At 39.3% G+C, this 16,882-nt stretch overlaps 2 long non-coding RNA genes across 3 annotated transcripts; both read right to left on the bottom strand.

The window, feature by feature from the left end:
- Positions 1 to 811: 811 nt before the first annotated feature.
- Positions 812 to 5,892, bottom strand: LOC121694585. The gene is made up of 5 exons (XR_006025830.1): positions 5,881 to 5,892; positions 5,736 to 5,747; positions 4,164 to 4,175; positions 3,917 to 3,976; positions 812 to 942 (listed from the first exon to the last, which is right to left on the bottom strand). It is a non-coding gene; the product is annotated as an uncharacterized LOC121694585 (long non-coding RNA).
- Positions 5,893 to 6,369: 477 nt separating this feature from the next.
- LOC121694561 lies at positions 6,370 to 8,608 on the bottom strand. 2 transcript variants are annotated; one of them, XR_006025812.1, is made up of 3 exons: positions 8,200 to 8,608; positions 7,537 to 7,672; positions 6,370 to 6,626 (listed from the first exon to the last, which is right to left on the bottom strand). It is a non-coding gene; the product is annotated as an uncharacterized LOC121694561 (long non-coding RNA). The 2 variants fall into 2 exon arrangements; XR_006025813.1 differs by having other exon boundaries at positions 6,372 to 6,626; positions 7,537 to 7,570.
- Positions 8,609 to 16,882: the final 8,274 nt, after the last annotated feature.

The raw sequence follows: 16,882 nt of genomic DNA, 5'->3' as shown, positions 1-16,882 counted from the left end.
ATTTGGAGACCCCAGCTATATACAGCTCTGGAAAAAAAGGCCACTGGACATTTTTCTGTTGTCTTCATATGGTTGCTGAGTGACATTCGAACGAGTTGACAGTCATTTTCAAATTTGCAGTGGTCTCTTAATTTTGAGACCACTGCAAATTCATCGGAACCACTCATTAATTTTTCCAGAGCTGTATATAAATTATAGCAATGAAATCACTGTAAGAAAACTGAGTTGTCATTTAACTACCTTTCTATGTAGTTGCTCTACACTATCTACACTAGTTCTGCTATGGAATTTTAGGAAATTGATATAAAACCAACAGTGAGATCACATCTAGGTCTCCTCAGCTATAATGTTAAAATTTTCTCAGGATGCAAAATTAAAATGGTCTTATCTGATCCTCACCTTCTCCATGTCTTTCCTCTACTTCCTGCTGTTGGTTTTTCTCCTCCAGCTCCCCCTCCTTTTCCTGCAGTTGGGTTCTCAGGTCCTGTAGTTGTCTGTTCCTTTCCTGCAGTTCCATTTCCAGTGACTGCACCTGGCTTTTATTGGTCTCCACCTCTCTGGTCATCTTCTCCAGTAGTCCCTCTCTCTCCATCTCTCGTTTAGTCATGGTCATTAGTTCTGTCTCTTTTTGCTGGAGGAGTTTATTTCCCTCCTCTAGTTTCTGGTTCATCTTCTCCACCTGTTTTATCTTCTCCTCCAGTTGTTCTGTTATCTTCTCTATAACTTTGGTCTTCTGCTCTAATTGTTCTGTCATCTTCTCCATCTCTTTGGTCTTCTCCCCTAGCTTCTCCATCTCCATGAGTCTCTCTTTGCTCTCTTCCAAAAGTTTTACCTTCTCCTTGAGGTTCCTTTTGCCATCTTTAATCTGCATCTCCTTTGCCTGCTTGTTGTCATCTTGTTGTTTAAGTTCCTCCATTAACTCAATCTCAAATGCAGGGGAAACTGGGAAGAGGCATATTGTAATACTTTTTTAATTGTGTAGTATTGACTATTAATGAGAAGACCATTTTGTTATCTGGTAAAAATACAGTGTACAGTCCATTTGCAATTTGCAGCTAATAAATTATATTATTTCTGCCTTATTTTGTACTTAGTACACAGTGGTGTAGTAGAAAAGCACACACACACACACACACACACACACACACACACACACACACACACAGGCCCGGGGTGGGTAATCGGGAGAATCAGGAGAATTCCTGGTGGGCCGCTTCACTTTTGGGCCGGTCGAGGAAAAAAATATTGACATTTGTCACGTTAGTCTAACTTCTCTTAAAGTAGACTATACACGTTCCGCATTCTGTGCATGGCACCGGTGCCTCTGCATGGGTTGTAGCCTACCGTGTGAGGGAGTTCTCCCCTCCCAAAAAGAGTTGGTTGGGTCCATATACTGTAGCCCGTCTTTTCCAAAAAGTTTTCTCAGATACGGATAGCCTGGCCAGCCCTTCAGTAGCCATAAACGTCAGGAAAGATGGATGGTAGAAAGAGGCCAGGAGGGACTGAGGGACTGAAACGGCCAGGTAGATGCTGCTAAATGTGCCAAGCTTAGACAAAAGTGGCAACTGGTAAAGAGAGATAGCCTATAGGCAATGATTATTAGCAGTTATTGGGCTAATATTGGACGTTTGTAGCGTTGTCAAGCTATTTGCAAGTAACATATTAAATTACTTAAAATATTAGCCTTTTGTATCCAATTCATAGACTTTGCAGTATGCAAATATTAATAACAAAACTGAAGTTTGATCTGTGTAGGCCTACGCACTAAAAATTGTAGCTTCTGAGGAGCAGATCAACCAGTCGACCACTGAAAATGATGAGCTCGAAATTATTGATGAGGAGGCCATGACTACAGGGACAAATAGAGAGGATAAGTTATTTAATGCAAGAAAGAGCAAAATATTTATGCTACATGATGAACTTATATGCCTTGTTTGCTTAGAAGAGGGTGTAGTAAAGGAGTAGGCTAAATCACCAAACAACAATATAGCCTACCCATGCAAAAAACATGTAGCCTAAACATTAGTTCAATATGCCTCTTTGTGGAAGCGTGGGATAGGCTACATTTCAAAGGCTTTCTTTCTTTCTGTCTTTCTTTCTTTCTGTTTTTGTTAACTTGTGGAATAGTGGAATATTTTTTGTTAACTTGTGGAATAGTGGAATATTTTTTGTTAACTTCTCAGTAGAAGTGAATTATTATATAACCTTTACACATTTGTTGAACCATGGTACTAATAAAAACTACAGGATAGTAAGAGCTGAAATGTTGCTTCATTTATCCAATTTCCACCACCATGGAAAAAGTGGACCGGTCTTGGGCCTGAAACTCCCGGGCTGAAAAGTGGCCCCACTCCGGCCCTGCACACACACACACACACACACACACACACACACACACTGCAATAGAAGAGCTCTTCACATAGATTACAGTATGTTATTCAGCCTGAGAGTGGCTACAATTAAACCCATAATATTTAGTTTCTGCAGTAAAATACATTGGCAGTATAGTTATTAAAGTTTAATTTGACCAAATGCTAAATAAAATGGCATACAACTAAGTGGTTTATTTGGTTAGTTTTACAACTTGGACAAATCACTTTATCTGCATCTATCTCAGTCCACCTGTCTGTATAGTCTTAAGATGGGTTTACTCTATTGGATTGCTTTCCTCTCAACATATCATCTCTGCTCCTCATTCATCAGTCCTCTGATAAAAACTAATCGTCTCTGCTCCTCATTAATCAGTCATCAGATCTCAACCAATCATCTCTGCTCCTCATTCATCAGTCATGTGGGGTGCATTTCTAGAAAAGTTCTGCGTTGTTGCTAAACCACCGACTGATAAGACATAACTTTCACAGAAACAACGACGGATGTACTGTACCACCTATGTCTAGAAAGTTGTGATGTTTGGTCGAAAATAGCAAGTTCCATAGTTCAAACCATTGTCCACAGGGCAGGCTATAAATTGATACTGCACATTTGCTAGAGCATCTATAGAGCTACATCATATATAGAAATGATTGAGAATGAACAACCAACTTATAATTAGTGGAAGAAAATATTTCTGTTTTGTTCCAATTTGTCTTAATTGCATCCTCTGCTTACGCGCAGGCGTGAATGAGTGGATGTTGTGGACCCAGCATGGCAACCTCTGCCGTTCCACCCCTGCACTTAAGATCGAGGAATGTAACTTTAAAACGTTATGATAAGTGAAATTCCCAGTGTAGGGTCTTCAGGTATGAATGACAGCACTAACTCCAATATAGAGCTAAATTTGTCTCAATAATATTTGTATAGCACAGAGGGGGATCCACAAATATTTCTTGATTTGCATGTGTGTTTTGATACCTACAAATAAAAAAAATATTTGTAACTCATATATTGATTTTTACAAATATAGATGTGCATTTGTAAATAAAATGCCATTTGAAAGTTCCATTTGTGAAATGTGATTCTGCATTTGTGGATCACCAGCACACGCATTCTTCGCTTTCCAAAGTTACGTGTTTTTGAGACGTTCTTCAATGCAAAATTAGATTTCACAAAGGCAATTTTCAGTTTTACAAATGCCATTTAATTTACAAATACACAACTACAATTGTGAAAATGAATTTACAAGTTACAAATATGATTTTTTCACGTGTGGATTTGTGCGACTTTTATGCGAAGAACATCTCAAAAACACATAACTGCGAAGAATGCGTGTGCTGGTGATCCACAAATGCAGAATCACATTTCACAAATGAAATTTTTGGTTGTGCATATACAAATATTATTGAGACAAATATAGCTCTATACTCTAAAGGTTGTGACAGGTTAGCTAACAACTACCCTTTCTAGAAACACATCCAAACTATCCTCCATCCTCTCTCTCAGCATTCACCCAACCCCATCAATCGACTCTCACACTCACCCAGAGACTGGAAAGATTCCTCCATTTCTCTCCTCTCTTCAGCACGTATCTCAGTTTTACCTGTAATATCAGAGAAAAGAGATGAGCTTTTTTGAAACAGGAGATCAGCAGACATAAACATATCTGAAGTACAAGTCACAGTATCATGCATGCACACATGCAAGCACTCTCTCTTTCTGTCTCTCTGTCTCTCTCTCTCTCTCTCTCTCTCTCTCTCTCTCTCTCTCTCTCTCTCTCTAGTACTTACCAAAATGCAGACCTAAAGGAACCATAAGCAAAGATTAAATCATTAATGAGTACCAATGAAGAAAAACTCACACTAAGATGATCTTCAATCACACATTGCAAGCAGAAATACTGATTATACAGCCGTGTGTGTGTGTGTGTGTGTTTGTGTGTGTGTGTATGTACTATGAGACTTAGGTCCTGGTCATATATCATTTTTAAGGAATTTTAGGGGTGAAAAAAGTATACTGTACGCTACTGTGCCAAGGCTAAAAGGTTACTATTTAGAGAAGAGACTTTGGAACACGGGAACAGGAATGTAAAAATAAAGTTTCTGCTTAGGACAAACCAAAATGAAAAGAATTGGGAGTGTCTATTTGCACCCCTGATATGAAAAGAATTGGGAGTGTCTATTTGCACCCCACAGCTGACCTATTCACACCCTGTGACGTACTGTAACAACAAAAACATGCACATGGACAAAAAACATGGTGGACATTTGTTTTTTCATCAGCAGAAAGTGAAGAATTCTGAAAGGTTTCAGTACTAATATCTCTTAAAATTAAGTTGTGTTTTATTTTCATAATCTTTGTTCAGTGACATACAACCGTCATTTTGTTAGTTAACAGAAATTTTGTGATTATGACGCTCAGGCCTACTATAAGCGTGCCTGCAAACTCTCATCTGGGCGTGGAAGTAGATAGTTCAGTGGTTAGTATCATGGTTTCATATGTGGGAGACCGGGGTTTGATTCCCTTGTAAAGCATTTTGGCACAGAAAAGTAGAAGTGCAAGTGCATATTTGTCCCAACGTCTCTGCAGAGAAGGCCCACAATTTGAAGAAGAAATCAGTTCTCCAACGGAAGTTTTGATTGCAACAATTTACTAGTTCACGCACCATGGTGTAAATAGCACACATTACTATATACACCAGGATACGAATAGCATCCAATTCTAATTAAACAGTAATGAAAACAGCATACCTTATTCAGAGTGTATATTTGCATCTCTGGTACGAATAGCATAGGCCACATAGCTGAGCTATTCACATTAACGTAACAACAAAAACACGTTGCTCGTTTTTTTTTTTTTTTTCGGGCTGCTGCAATGCGGTGAGTGGGCCCAAACATTGTGACGCATTTCGTTTTAGAAAAGAGAACCACTTACAACTCACAATACGTTTGATATTTTGACATTGATATTTGTACCAGATGGGGTAATAATAGAACACATTGCTGTGTGCACCGGGGTATGAATAGCATTGACTTCTAACTGCACATTAAAATACACTGCTAATTGTACAAGGGGTGCAAATATCCTCACCCTAAAATAATAATATTTTTAATCCCCGAGTGTGTGTGTGTGGGTGTGTGCAGTATGCATTTTGAATCTCAAGTATGTGGCTGGCTTGGTGAAAGACAAAAAATGTGGGAAAGCACTCTAGCAAGAAGATTACTTGATTTTGTGTCTTTTTAACCTTTTTGTGCATTTGTGTGTGTATTTAATCTAGAATGTGTGATTTCATTTTTCAAAAAATACACAATTTATTTTACAGAATCAACTGCATACTATCAGTAACACATGCTGGTACTTACCCACTGACCGACCTAAAAAAAAAAACACAGAAAAAATCAGTAGAAATACAGTTCACTTCACTTAATTACATTACATTTCCCTGTATATGTGTGTGTGTGTGTCCAAAGAAAGACTTCATTCAAGTCAGTTCCACTGTATACTTACATAAACGCCGATCTAAAAAAAAAAGACAAGACAGGATCATTAGTCAGGTTAGAATAATTTTCACATTACATACACACTACATCAAAATATCTGACATATAACTTCTCCTAAACTTAAGCTTGAACACTGCTCAGACATATGATTTAAATTGTAAACAAAATGTGTGGTACAGTTTTTGTGGTAAAATGTTTTGTACATTGCAAATCCATACACATTTCCTCCCTTCCTACTATCATGTGCAATAATGAAGTTAGACGCTTGCGACACAGAAGATACTGTACAAGACTCAAGTTACGAGTACAAATTTTGGCCCTTTTATACAGCCTTTCTGAAAAGCCAGTCAGCACAACACATTGCTTACCAACTAGCCAGGCAGACAATTGGTATAGTGCTTGATATCAGAGAAACAGGAGACTTACCTCTAACCCACAGCCCGACTCTTCCTTCTTCTCTTCCTCCATTGATGACCTGGCATGTGTACACTTCTTCATCCATTCTTCTGCCCTCTTGCAGTCTCAGGGACACGTCTCCTCTCTGCAGGTTCTGAGTGTCCACACTCACTCTGCCCTCATAACCCTCCCGTACTGTTATGTCACCATTCTTATATAGGTAAATACACTCTGTTTTCTTGAACCACCTGATCTCCATGGCAACAGCACTGGTTGCAGGAGAGAGGTAACAGCGCAGAGTGACATCCTGGCCAGGAGAAAACTCCACAATATCATCAGGGATGACCAGTTTAAAATCTGTTGGCGAACAGAAGATCAAGAGAGTTGTTTGTGTTATGTTCTCATTAGTGCTGTCAGTTAAACGCATTATTAACGGCGTTAACGTAAACCTATTTTAACGGCATACATTTTTTATCGCGAGATTAACTTTCATTTTGGTGTAACAAACTTTGTAGTTTTTTCACATACTGTTGCAACAACTAGTAGGCCTAACGTTAGAACAACTGCAACACCACACCGATCTAGCCAGACCGGAAACTAAACAATAGCCTACACACTGACGAATGGAATGGAACGTTGTATGTGCTGCATACACGCCCCCTGTTAGGGGGAAGATGTAATGGAAACTGATATAATGGAAATCTATGCTGCATCAAAGTGGAGAGTGAAACGTGCTTATAGTAAACTTACTAAATCTTGAAACAAACATGAATAAAAGGCACAAAATAAGGTTGGTGTAAGAGTTATCTGTGTGTTTATGGGATTAATGTGACCATGTTCCTATGGTTTGCACTTCTGCGGTAGCATTTATTTCAGTTTATATCAGCTATATTTCTGAAGAATATATTGTGTTGCCTCAGGTCTGCTGCACATCTTTTGAAATTTGATTTGAAATAATCAAATAGACCTACGTCTTAAAGTTCAGTTAATAAAGTAACTTGCTTTGCTTTCATTTGAATCCCAATCAAGATACACAATAATTGCTTTATTGTTAATATGGACTCCTGGAAAGTTCAGAAAGGCAAAATAATAGAATTTTAATCATATGATAAAATATGTGATTAATCGTGATTAACTATAGGAATTCAGCGATTAATCGTGATGAAACATTTTATTCGTTTGACAGCACTAGTTCTCATACATACATATCCCCACACACACACATACGGCATGAGATATACCGGTAGTAGGCTAGGCTATCTCTTACCTTTGTCTGTGCCTCCAGCAGCCATGTTTTGCTCCTGAAGCAGAGACAGATTACTGTGTCAGGCTCTCAAACATCAATCTCCAGTGAGTTGTCCAGTACCTACTTCTTTGTATTCCTGTCTTCTATGGTACATGTACTCGGAAAGATTCAGAGTAAATTAATGAGTGTTTATCAGGTCTCATAGTTTTATGCTAATGCTATAAAACATACTGCAGTGACCTTTACCTCCATTAGCTCTGAAGCTAATCATTAACTCAACATCTTCAAGCTACCTTCCGCATCTCTTTCTAGCTTTCTTTCTCATCCCTATTCTTTGTCACCACACCTGTTATTTTTGACTCTACACAGAACTAATTGTGCGTTTTTAAAGATAATATAAAATGGCATGATGTGTATATATACTGTATATACTGTGTATATATATATATATATATATATATATATATATATATATATATATAGGCTACTGCGATAAAGAAGGAATATGTTACTTTAGTCCTGTAATATAACCCTGTGTGTGTTTTTATTGTGTTGAATTGAGGGATATGCATATAAGGTGAATAGATTGATAATACCGTGACTATTATCTTATAATGAATTCCTGCTATTCACAAAGTGAAACCTGTTCAGCTGTCCAGTGATACCTGCTTTAGTAGGTCTTACCTGATAGTACTTGTACTGTGAAGTTGTGTTTCTCTTTCTTCTTCTTTTGAGTATCAACAAGGCAAACAGCAAACAGGTGCTGCATCTTGCTGACTGAATACCTGTCTTATTGTAGACAACTAGGCTTTACACAAACTGACGGAGTGTTGCATTGCAAACCGGAAAACTATTCAGAGAGATACAGAGACCATTATGTCTCCCAGAAACAATTCCTCATCTGGAATGGCTGATCTACTGAATGCCTTCTCTCTGTGTAGTGCAGGAATTCTGATGGCTGAGTCTCTGGATCAGTCCTTTTCTCTTAGTCCTTAGCAGCTCCTACCGTTATTATTAGTTCAGCTCAGGTTGATCAACCAAAAAAGTGCATATTCTTCACATAAGCTACACACAGATCAAACAAAACCGCACATTAAACTCAGACCATAGAAAGTAGACTCTGACCATAGACCATATAAAGCATATAAAGTCTTCATGTCATTCAATGATTAACCTCATTCCTGAAGACAGGTGTGTCAGTAGTTTCAGAGTGTCATTAATCACAGTTCTACCAAAAAGACCCAGGAGACAAAATATAATGAAGAGATTTTAATCCTGAATAGGATATCAGAAACAATATATGTGAGATAAATAACAGCTGAATATTTAAACAGTCTTTGGCGAAGGCCCCAGTCCGTAAACCAGCAAGAAATGGGGGGAATATCAGATCCTGCTGATAGTGAGGCTGGAGCGAGGAGCGCATATGCTTGAGACAGGGACTAACTGGTGGCAGTGGGTTGGTGGTGGAGAAGTCGAAGTCAGCTTACTGAAAGTAGCAAGGAGGTGAGAGGTTTTTAAGAAGTGCATGCACTTTCTATTGGGTTCGTAGTAGACTAATTGAATGGGAGGTGAATGAATGGGAGGTATAGGCAGTGTGACTGTGGGTCACATGTTTGGCTAGGAGAAAGTGAATGAATGATGCTTTTGTTTATGTAAAGCACATTGAATGACCTCTGTAGCCCGGTTGAAACCAGACCGGAAGTACGTCTGGGTTTTTCCCAGGCTATGACCTCTGTGTATGAAATGCGCTGTATAAATAAACTTGACTTGCTAGTAAATGACTTCTTCTGAGCTTTGATTGGTTAGCTAGTTATGAATGGGATGTGTGACTATGAATCTTCTCTGTAGAACTTAGTCCTACCCCATGATTTTACAAAGAATGATAATCTCTAATATTATATTATGATATATATTATATTATATATTAAGCAGTTGACTAAATAGGAACGCCAACAAAAGAAACAGACTGACTTTAAGACCACCTAAATGATCCAGATAATGCCACAACAACTTTAGCAAAATTCTTGGGATTTTTTTCTGACATTAATAATCACAAAAAAGCCATTTGGCGTAAGGCCAATATTAGTCAGGAAGAGTAAATATTTTAAAATGTGTTCAGTGGTTTGTATTGGTCTAACAAAGTAGTCATGAGGCATCATGTCTCCATCTGACAGTCAGTGATATTCAGTCGAATACACCTAATGGTGTTACTGTAGATACAGATGCTTCAAAGTGTGTGGTTTATATCTTATAGGTGAAATTACATCATGGATTACATATACGTTTCGGTCCACTGCATCAAGAAGGGGTTCATCTGGTCAATCTCAATCAAAATGCTATGATATACCAAGTCTCCTTTCAAACTGGTGTTGGTCACATGGTGGTTGATGGTGATTGTGTGGTAGTTGGAGATTTTGATTGAGATAAAGCTATCATACAGTGCTGTAACAATGACTCACTGTTCATATGACATCAGAAAGAAAGACACACTATTGTGTTACGACATGTTTTTCAGCATGCTGGTATGGCAGTGGTTAGAGCCGCTGCTTAGGCCTATGACGTGGCTCTGTGTAGTAGGCCTACATGGCACTTCACACCTCCATAGGGAGATATTGCATATTTCATATAGCAACCTTTCTGCAGTGCTGACATTTACCTTTAAAATACGGACCATGGAGACTTTAAATGGGAGAGTTTTATTATTTTGTTTGGCCATTTTCAATATGTATCAGGCATTTGTGGACCACAAAGCACATTTTGAGGGATGGAGAGATTTGAAAGAGGACTAGAGAGTCCAGAGAGAAGATTGAGGAAACCGACAGAAAATCCAACTCATTCCTCAGACAGCAGAGGATTGGAAGTGGCATTAGAGTTCATGGCATTTTAGTTCCTCACTTCATCATCTCAGTGTGTATATATGATGACAAACCAAAACTGTTTCCCCTCCACACAATTTTAACAGTAGATGGCAGTAAAACTACAATTACAGCAGTAATAATGACTGCTATACTTACAGACTGAGGGAATTCCCCCTGGTTTCAGGGCCTTTAGCTAGCATTAAAAATAGCACAAATATAAGTCATGTACACTTCTGCAGAAAATACTCTGCTCTATAACATGCATCTACATTAGTTGGCATACATTGGTAACTAAGGTCAGAGGTCATGAGGGGTAACAGGGGTAACTACGGTCATGAGAGTGTATTATACATTAACTCATTGAGTGCCAAAAACGTAATATTACGTTTTTCCTTCCCATGCGTTGAGTGCCAAAAACGTAATATTAAACTAGACACTCTAACACACCTTATATGTGATTTTGGGAACTCTGTGATGAATGGAAATGAAATATATGACGATCGAAAACTCATGCAAACGGACATTTTATCTGGACATTTTATCATAACTTGGTTGCCGTTTTGGGCCGAATCAGTGACTCATGCACATCAGCTCAAAACCAGGCCATTTTCGTGGGTCTATCACTAGGTGGCAGTCTCGCCAGGTCTCGCTGATCACGTCCTTTACTGTCTATGATCACTTCCCGGAAAGTTTACAGGCAACACTTCATATTTCATGAAAGACGTTATATCTCCATTTCTAGAAAAAAAACAGCGATTTTGATGAAAACTAGCCACTGTTTAGCTTGGGATTTCTCAGGAACAGAGGCGTGTAGCAATACACGGTTTGCACCCACCGAGAGCTTAAAGTGTCACCTTTTAAACGAGCCATTGTATGTGTTCATAGCTATAACACAGAATATGCTGTGGCTGTACAAAAATCATCAACAATGGTCTAGATTGCTGGCACTCTAGGACAAAGCTTCCGAAAACAGCTTGGCATTCAATGAGTTAAATGCAATTTAGGTATAGGTTTTACTCATTATAATACCCAAGGAGGCACTACAATCTCAGTGAAATTCTATCTAATAAAGGTGCATGTACATGTATAACCATGGTTTTGTTACATTCAGGTTTTATTGATGAAATTATGTATACATAGTTTTGGATTACACCATATAAAACCCTATTATTGATATATGCAGTATACCAATGTAATTAACTAGATATAACATTGTGTTTAATATATCTTCACCATTTGGCACACTCAAAATTCAGCTTGTATGTGTTTATATACAATGTTATACATTGAAAGAATAAATACATATACTCATCAATCAGAGTGGCATCAAAATAGCAATTTGTGATCATGTGCCTGACCACACCTCATTTTTTCACTGACACGGCCATGGGTGCAAATACATTTGCTATTCAGACAATGTGCGCACCTGGTGGGATAATTATAACTGCCTAGGCCACAAACAAGCAAAGAAAGTTACATTGTGCCCTGCACATTGCCCACAGTCAGACAGATAGGGCCCTAAGGGCTGAGCTACACCAGGCACGATACTGAAGCATTCTGTTGGCGTTGCGTCTGCTGCAACAATTAGCTGCCACTATAATCAATGAAAGTAGCTACACCAGACGTGATAACGGCGCGTACATTAAAAAAAATAGACCAGTCTTCTAAAATGCGCCTGGTGTAGCTTCCCTGTAAGTTTCTTCAGACATACAAATCAGATGAAGAGATCATCCTTCATGTCTCTTCAAGTGTCCCGAGGCTAATTCTCTCCTCACTCAAATGTTAGTGCCTGGTCCTAATAACGTGGTGAAAGGTTAAAACTGCGGCTCTCATTTGAGCTATTGTGATCAGTTCTGGATTTAGATGTCTGTCACTCCTCCTGTTGTGGCTCTTCCTCTTGCAGCACTCTGGCGTCCAACACTGTACAGCGACGGCATGCCAAAGATAGCCATGTCTTAGGAAGAGGTCAATGATGGAATTTCATGATCAATTATACTAAACCAAAATATAAATGCAAAATGCAACTACTGACAGTGTATAGGAAACTAGTTAATATGTTGATGTAAACTGCAGATGCAGCATGATCACGACCACAGATATAATGTTTTAATAGAATATTCGGATGAGGAAATTACAGGATGTTTAGCTTCAGCTCATCTCATGTTGGGTCAGTGTCCTGGATTAAGCCTAGGCTACTCCAAGATAGAGAACTTTTCAGACCTAGACTAGGTTTAGTCCATGTACAGGGAACTGGTATGTGGTGTGTAGAATGTTGATGTTTTTTTACAAACATTTTCTGCTCAGTAAAGTCATGATCTACTGTCAATAAATTCCAACAGCATTTACTGAGCAGCAGTACATTTTACTGCATAGACATTTTACTTTAAACATATTTAGTGTGAGAGGATCAAATCAGTTTCATTTAGTTCTTCACAAATATTTCTCTTTCACAGAGGCTTGAGCTTCACACAGACTGAGAAGTGATTGCAATTAATTTACAACATAATACAGAATAGACAATAAAAGTCTAAACAGACAAACACATGGAGCATTTAAAACACAAATATCCTCCAGCAATACTAATGAATTGGTCATCTACCTAACCTTTGCATACTGTATGACATCACCATTCCCACGGCTACAAGGAGAGGATACTGAATGAGGTGCTGTCTCTGTCTCTCTCTCTCCCCTGCCAAAGTGGCCTGTAGACGCTGAACATTCTGTTTCAGTGTTTCTGTCTCTCTTTCCTTTCTCTCTGTCCACTCTGTCTTTCTTTTAGTTTCCTCTTTCTGCCTATTCAACTCTGCCTCCATCTTTCTCTGTTGTTCAGCCAGGATGACCTTTATGAGGTTTCTCTCTGATTCAGCCCTGGTCTTGCTCTCATAGTTCTCTCTCATCTCCCATATCTCGTCTCTATGTCTCTCTTCCATCTCTTTCCTCTCTTTATCTCTCTCCTCTCGTATCCTTTCCAAATTTCTCTCCATCTCTCGTTTCTTTTGCTCATCTCTCTCTGCGTTCATCTTCCTCTCTAGTTCTTCTATTTTCTCGTGCAATTTTGATATTTCTTTTTGCTTGATCTCTTCCTCCATCTTTTTCAGGAATTCCATGCCACTTCTGTCAAGCAGAGCTCTTGACATCTCCTCCTCTCTATGTCTCTCTGCCTCCTGGTAGATCTCACTGCTGTAGAATCTCTCTTTGTTTCTTGACATCTCCTCTATCTTTTCTAGAAGTTGTGTTATGTTTATGTAATCAGGCCTGTCTTTGACATTGAGAAGGTGATACCTGTTCCCACATTTCTCTACCAGCTGCTGAAGCTCCCGGCTCCCTTTCTGGAGCAACTCCTCCATACCCATCTCTCTCAACCCCTTAGTATTGGTGAAGAGGATCAGTGTGTGTCTCCAACAGCCCTCCCCAAAAATATCCTCCATTTTCTCTAGCATTTCTCTCGCTGCCCTTTCAGACAGCTCCTCTGGAATCACCAGGAGGAAAGCATGAGGTCCCGGAGCAGACAGTTGAACACAAAGCTTCACATCCTGTCTCATGTCCTTCTCAGAGAGTCCACTGCAGAACCAGTCTGCAGTTTCCACCAGGGTCACCCATCTCCCAGCCACCTTCCCCCGTCTGCACTCACTGTGCTGGGTCTCTGTGGATGTGTGTGTACCCAGGATGGTGTTTGCTGCTGCCTTCTGCCCAGCTGCACTCCCCCCGATCAGCACCAGTCTCAACTCAGACCCAGCAGAAGACTGTAGAGGTTCTGGATCAGGACAGTTCTCTGCCACTGCAAACAAAGTACAGTCAGACACCGACACAGACAATTACATTTTAACAATCAAACTACACTATATAGCTGAGCTGAGAGCTGTTGACTTACAGGATGGAGGCCTGTTAATGCTTTTTCTTCTCTTTCTCCTGAGAGGAGGACTAGGATCTGAGAGCCCAACACACAAAATGTCTGGATTAGAAATGTATGTTTATATATACAGCATAAGGTATTTAAACGTATAAGGTATTTTTCCCCAAACTGGATTGTGAGTTATTATTCCACTGCTTGGTTGAATTTCCCATTGTCCTACGTAATTTAGAACGACCATTAACCGTATGTTATCTGCACACCTATGAAGTAGATCCATTGTTTGGCCGTATCACACTTGTATATTAATTCGCCAAACTCGTTGTGAATTTAAATGAACTGTCACGTTGCATCCGAGCTGTAAAATGCAGACGTTCAGAACATTGCAACATTGTAGCATATGACGGAGGTGGCTTTTAGCTAGATGGATGACAGCAGGCTAAGTAAAATAGCGATGTTTCAAAGCTAAAGTTCATCGGAATCTTGGGATACGCCGCTTGACAACGGGAGAGATAGAACTAACGACTGGCCTTTGGCCGTAGCAACCATCCATTTAGAACTAGTAACGGCAGTTTGTCCTGCAAGTTGAGAAATTAGTTGATATGTGTCGGAAGAAATTAGTTCTACAAACAAGACAGTTTTAGCGATTAAAACGTTTAAATTGTAACAGAAAATGAACACAACGCAAGTGGCAACAGTGGAATAAGTGGGATAATGGACTCCGTGGTCTGTTCACAGAAGTTAATGCACTTACTTCCGCTTCGCGTCGGGGCCGTTTTACAACCTCGACCGTGCATTAACTTCTGTGAACAGACCACCGTGTCGTCCATTATCCCTTACTTATTTTTATTCACAGAAATGTTTATGGTATGATGTGATGATATCTACATCCAAGTGTACCAAGGAAAGAAAATCTAAGAAAATATCTCACTACCACTCTAGTTGCTCTTACACCACAGACAAAACATGTATTACATTCCCCTATGGTGTTACAGAAAAGAGAAAAACAGGTTCACTTTTCATTCAATCTCAAGTCTAAAAACAACCTTGGTGTTTGAGGGTGAGGAACCACTTTTCCCAATAAAGTGTATTTAACTAGCCTAACTTAAAGCACCCAACCTCACGCACCCACATCTCATTTATGTCTTACACTCTTTCTGCTATGGAATATTAAGAGAAATGGCAGTGATGAAATGTATACATAAAAGGTGAGATCCAATACAATCTGTGGGTATACACAATTAAAATGAAGGTCTTATCTGATCCTCACCTTCTTGATGTCGGTCATGTCCTTCCTGCTGTTTTTCTCTCTCCAGCTGTTGGTTTTTCTCCTCCAGCTCCCCCTCCTTTTCCTGCAGTTGGGTTTTCAGGTCCTGTACTTCAGTTTTATTGGTCTCCACCTCTCTGGTCATCTTCTCCAGTAGTCCCTCTCTCTCCATCTCTCGTTTAGTCATATTCATTAGTTCTGTCTCTTTTTGCTGGAGGAGTTTATTTCCCTCCTCTAGTTTCTGGGTAATCTCTTTTATCTTTTCCTCCAGGTGTTCTGTTATCTTCTCTAACTCTTTGTTCTTCTCCTCTAGGAGTTGTTTCATTTTCTCCATCTCTTCCTTCGTCAACTCTAGTTGCTGTTTTGTCTGATCCATCTCTTTGCTCTTCAGTTCTATGTGTTGCTTTGTCTTCTCCATCTCTTTGTTCTTGTCCTCCAGTATCTTGTCCATCTCCTGTAGTTGTCTGTTCCTTTCCTGCAGTTCCATTTCCAGTGACTGCACCTGGCTTTTATTGGTCTCCACCTCTCTGGTCATCTTCTCCAGTAGTCCCTCTCTCTCCATCTCTCGTTTAGTCATGGTCATTAGTTCTGTCTCTTTTTGCTGGAGGAGTTTATTTCCCTCCTCTAGTTTCTGGTTCATCTTCTCCACCTGTTTTATCTTCTCCTCCAGTTGTTCTGTTATCTTCTCTATAACTTTGGTCTTCTGCTCTAATTGTTCTGTCATCTTCTCCAACTTTTCCTTCATCCCCTCCAGTTCCTGTGTTGTCTTTACCATCTCATCCTCTAGCTTCTTCATCTCTCCATCTTTAATCTGCATCTCCTTTGCCTCCTTGTCCCTCTTCCCTGGTTGTGTGGATTCCTCCATGAACTCAGTCTGCAAAGCAGGGGAAACTGGGAAGAGACATATTGTTATATTTTAGTTTTGTGCTGTTGACTATTTTATGAGAAGACCATGTCATTATCTGTTATAAGTACAGTGTATAGTCCATTTGCATAACTAAATAATAGTGTTTTATATTTTGTCTTATTTAGATGAAGGGTTATTCAGCCTGGCAGTAAGTGACTATAAATAAAAACCCACAGTATTCTGTTTATGCAATAAAACACTACTAAAAGTCATCAAAGCCCATACATGACATTGGCAGTATAGTTTAATTAATTAAACCAAATGACAAAAACTGAATAAAGTACTGTGTAGGTAAGTGGTTTAGTTGTCCTACAACTGGAACACTGCTGATTTGCATCCCATTATAGTGTACTTGAGATTCCTCAATGTGCCCACAATGAGCATGTTTTCTGTATTGTCAGGAGCTGGGCTTAATCTGTGATGAACTGTTGTCCTCTCAACCAATTATTTGTAGTCCTCATTTACCAGTCATCAGATCTCAACCA

The sequence above is a fragment of the Alosa sapidissima genome, chromosome 2 (assembly GCF_018492685.1).
Source record: "Alosa sapidissima isolate fAloSap1 chromosome 2, fAloSap1.pri, whole genome shotgun sequence".
Taxonomy (NCBI): Eukaryota; Metazoa; Chordata; class Actinopteri; order Clupeiformes; family Clupeidae; genus Alosa; species Alosa sapidissima.
The sequence above is the reverse complement of the archived record's forward strand: the minus strand, read 5'-3'. Positions and strand labels throughout refer to the sequence as shown.